At 52.1% G+C, this 4,917-nt stretch overlaps 1 pseudogene; it reads left to right on the top strand.

The window, feature by feature from the left end:
* Nucleotides 1–10: 10 nt before the first annotated feature.
* Nucleotides 11–4,348, top strand: LOC119307004 (annotated as a pseudogene).
* The last annotated feature ends 569 nt before the right edge of the window (nucleotides 4,349–4,917 follow it).

Below are 4,917 nucleotides of genomic sequence, written 5' to 3'. Positions count from 1 at the left end.
GTCGCCTCCTCTAGCGTCTCGGGGGCAACCCTACTGTGCTGCCGCCGGCTCCCTCCTCCTCCTCCCCTGCTTCGCCGCCGCCGGAGCGGACGCGGGCTAAGCCGCGCGTGCCCCAGGGATGGCGGCGGCGGGGCTCTCGCGGCGCCTCTCATCGCGCTGGATTTGGTGGGCGGCTGGCGTCTGATCCGTGCCGGCTGCTCCTCGTCGCGGTGGCTCGGGTGGACGATGGCGCCTGTGGCTGCGTCGCGCGGTGCGAGCTGCTTCGTGGTGGGCGCTGCCGGCGGATCTGGAACGCTCCGCGCGAGGTGACAGCGTCGGGCACGCGATGCCGGCCTCCTGTGCTATGGTGGTCCGTGCAACGGCGTCCTTCCTGTGGCCCCGCCCCTGATGGTTCTGGGCCAGTTGCTGCTCGTGTTGGGGTGGATCTGGAGGCTTGTTGGTGGTGCGTTCCGCTGGACTGGCTGAATCCAGCTGGATCGGCCCGTGGTCGTCTGGCTTGGGGCAGAGGAGGGTGGTGGTGAGTGGTGCTGGTGGAGGTGGAGGGGTGGTGGCGGTGCTGCTGCAGCCGATGATCTCACTGCTTTCTGTTGGAGAGGCGGGCGCTTCTGTTTTGGTCTCCGACGGGTGTGCGGTGGCGCGCGTGGGGCGTGTCGGCGCACCTGATGTATGGCTGCAGCCCGGACCATGGTGGTTCCTGGCCTCGGGCAGTGCTCCTCTGCTCCTTGCCGGCATGGTGCTCGGAAGGGGATGGTGGCCTGCGCTCGGGCGACTGTTGATGGATCTGGCGCCTAGTGCTGACGTTTGGTTGTCAGTGATCTCCGCACGGTGCGGTTGGCTCCGGCGGCTTGTCGTGCTTCTTCGTCTTTTGAAGGGCTCGATGGTGGTGGTGGTGGTCGGCTGTCGTCTTATTGTAGGGATGTGCTCAAACTCCGGGTGAGAACCCTGCACCGACTAAGTCGATGCCGGCGGCAACGGCGTCTATGGATGTCGTTTTTCTTGCAGGAGGTGCCGTTGTGGAGCTCTAGCACCTACAATACTTTGCTTTTGTGGTTTCCGGGTGAAAACCTAAGATCGGGCTTGCTGGATTGGATGGCGGTGTTGTGTCCTTGACAACACTACCTCCTTGGAGGCGTCGTCTTGGAGACCCAAACGACGGCTTCAGTTGCTGCGGCTGGTTGAGGGTGGTTCGCGTGGTGGTGGTCGTGTGGCCTGCTCAGGACCGACGGTGGTGTGTTCTTCTTCAGGTGTTTCTCTTCGGCTGTCCTACGTGTGGTCTCCGGCCTGCTACTTTGCATGCTCATGACCCTGTTCTGGTGAGGCGAGCCTCGGGCTCTTGGTCTCGTCTTGGTTCATCTTTGCTCAATGACGACGCAATGACGCCTCCCCGACTTGCTAATCGTCTTGAACTTCCGTGGCGGAGCTCCTAGTCAAGGTTCGTGTTAGGCGTTGGCACTCGTTGATTCTGGATGCTCCTCTGTTGTGCCGTGGGGCTTGATACGCACGCCGGCGCGGTGCGTTTGCCTGCTTGTAGAGTCTTGGTATTGTGATCCCTCGACGCACCCCTCATCTACCTGGTCCTGTTAGTTTGCTAGCTAGTTCTTGCCTTATGTTGGGCGTCATGTTCCTCTCCTTTTCTTGTAACACTTGTTACTTGTCTGGTTTTCGGCTCGGTTTTCCTCGTAAACGGGGTCAATTTGTTAAGGTTTTCGATCCGGTTTTCCTTATAAATTGGATCACTCTCCTGGCATTATGACCACTTTGAGTAATATATTCAGGTGGAGGGACTCCTCCCCCGGTGATTCTCAAAAAAAAAAACCCTTAGGTGTCAAAATCCTTAATACATCAGAGGATGTGAGGTAAGGCCAGAAGCGACAGTAACCCTTGTGTAACATAGTGGAGGCAAGACATAGAGGTGTAGTGTGTACGAGCCAATTATTGAGGCAAAATCATGGACCACACAGTTTTTGAGGCCGTATGCATCGATCTGATGCAGAGGCCGGGGAATACCCCCTTTTCTAAAAAAAAATGGACCACACAGTTTTTAACACACACACAATTATTGAGCCAATATTTTGTAGAGTGGTTTGGTCCTTGGCGTTGTATTTCAACTTCAACAGTTTATGGCTCCATCAAGCCTGGAACGGATTGTCCAACATCATGTGGGAACATCACCATCCCGTTCCCCTTTGGCACAAAGCTAGGCTGCTTTGCAGCTGTCCATCTCTACTTAGCATGTATGCCAGGGACCCTTCTTCCTGTCCTTGAATTGACTAGTGGAATGGTCGTAAGTGACATATCTCTTGATGATGGTGTCTTGCACATTCGTGAGGAATCTGGGCCAGACGGTTTCTTCTCTGGTTCGGGCTCAAACTCTGCGCTCTACTCCTTGTCCGGGAAATGGGGAGTGGTGAAATGGGCTGTTGACAAAATGACATGCGAACATGCAAAGATAAACAGGAGCGACTACAGATGCTTGAGCTCCCATAGCGAGTGCATCGATGTCACCGATGATGGAACACTCAGACATCTGGGTTACCGGTGCAAGTGCTCTTCTGGTTTTGAAGGAAATCCTTACATCAAGGATGGATGCACAGGTTGTTACACACACACACACACACACACGATCTCTCACATTAACTATAGTTCAGTTATATTTGATTGGAGTGAGTAGTCCAGTACTCCAGTACACATATTCCATAGTTTCATATGGATCACCATTCACCACTGATACTATATACTATTATGCTATTTACAGATACTAACGAGTGCCTACAGCCAGATAAATACATCTGCAATGGTATATGCCACAATAAATTCGGGAGCTATACATGCACCAGTACTGTAATATTGGGTAAGCGATTTGTACCACTTTATGGTCATTTCAGTAGTGTTTGTTTGCATTATTGCTTCCATATATATATTTGACTTAAACGGAGGGTCAACCCAACCAATGCAGGTGTCAGCATTGGACTAGGCAGTGGTGGGGCAATCCTCTTTCTTGCTGCGATTGTTGCCGTTGTGACGCGGAGATGGAAGAGAAACGTCGAGAAACGTCTGAGAAAGAGGCATTTCCATAAGAATAGAGGCATTCTGCTACAACAGCTCATCTCTTGAGACAAAAGTGCCAACGACGGCACCAAGATATTCTCCCTGGATGAGATGCAGAAGGCAACCAACAATTTCGAGCACACTCGTGTAGTCGGGCGCGGGGGGCATGGCACCGTCTAGGCGTCTACAAGGGCCTCCTGGCTGACCAGCGCGTTGTGGCCATCAAGAAGTCAACGCGTGTGGTGATGAGCGAGATTGACCAGTTCATCAATGAGGTGGCCATCCTTTCACAGATCAACCACCGCAACGTGGTGAAGCTCCATGGATGCTGCCTCGAGTCAGAGGTCCCCCTGCTTGTCTACGAGTTTGTCTCCAATGGCACGCTCTACGACCTCCTGCACCGCTCCTCTGGGTCGAAGCAGGACGGTGGCCTGTCGCCCTTGTCCTGGGAGGAGCGCTTGAGGGTCGCCATCGAGATCGCGGGCGCGCTCGCGTATCTGCACTCCGCAGCTTCCGTGTCCATCCTACACAGGGACATCAAATGCATGAACGTGCTCCTGACGGACAGCTGCACCGCCAAGGTATCAGATTTCGGTGCATCGAGGTTGATCCCGCCGGATCAGACGCACCTGCACGTTTGGGTACCTGGATCCAGAGTACTACCACACCGGTATGCTCAACGAGAAAAGCGACGTTTACAGCTTCGGGGTGATCCTTGTTGAGCTCCTGACGAGAAGGAAACCCATCATCGAGAACGAGCACGGCGAGAAGCAGAACCTATCTAGCTACTTCCTGTGGGCTATGAGGGAGAGGAGACCCCTCCAAGAGACCCTGGACACACACATCTTGTTCGAGGAAGGAATCAGCGAGGAAAAGGTCCTGTGCGTGGCTCGGTTGGCGGAAGAGTGCCTCAGTCTCACGCGAGGGAACAGGCCTACCATGAAAGATGTGGAGATGAGGCTGGAGCTCTTAACTGGGCGCCGTGTTGCACGACTTGCTGGCCAGGAACAGGTGGCGCCGTGTTGCACGACTTGCTGGCCAGGAACAGGTGGCGCCACGGCCGCGCTGTGGTGGCGTTGTTCCGGTGATTGGTGACCACAGCTCACGACAGTTCAGCCAAGAGCAGGAGTTTGTGTCCTCTCTGCAAGTACCGCGCTAGTTTGTATACGCACGAGGCATATGCATACTCCTAGGGCCTCTTTGATTCATAGGATTCCGAAAACACAGGAATAGAAAAGATATATGACTGTAATGTCATGTCCATTTGAATCCTACATAATTTTTAGCTTGTTTGATTGCATCAAGGGAATGATTCTTTGCAAGAGGTTTGCACGGATGCAAGGAAATTTTCCTATAGGATTCAATCCGATGTATCAAATAAACGTCATAGAAAAAAGAGAAAAGTATGTTTTTGGTCCCTCAAGTTCCCACAAAGTATAGACTTGGTCCCTCAAGATTTTTTGGTATACATTTGGTCCCTCAAGTCTCAAAACCGTATAAGTTTGGTCCTAAACCGGATTTTGAGCATGTTGACCGGTTTTGACCGCCATAAAACCGCCCGATGAACAGTAAACTCGAATTTTAAAACAGAAACATTCAGAAAAGTCTGAAATTTTTTGGGGTCGAATATGCTTACATGCGCAAGATGCGAACAAAATTTCGTGCTCTTTCGGCACTCGAGGAGCTAGTGGTAAATAAATAAAAATATATGCCTAATGAATAGTAAATTCGAAAAAAAGTCAAAACAAAATCAAAAAATTCTGAAATTTTTGGGAGTCCAATATGCTTAAATGTGCAAGGTGTGACCAAAATTTCAGACTTTTTGGAGTTTTTTTTCAAAATTACTGTTCATCGCACGGTCTTGTGACG

This window comes from Triticum dicoccoides, chromosome 5B (genome assembly GCF_002162155.2).
Source record: "Triticum dicoccoides isolate Atlit2015 ecotype Zavitan chromosome 5B, WEW_v2.0, whole genome shotgun sequence".
NCBI classification, from domain to species: domain Eukaryota; kingdom Viridiplantae; phylum Streptophyta; class Magnoliopsida; order Poales; family Poaceae; genus Triticum; species Triticum dicoccoides.
The sequence above is the reverse complement of the archived record's forward strand: the minus strand, read 5'-3'. Positions and strand labels throughout refer to the sequence as shown.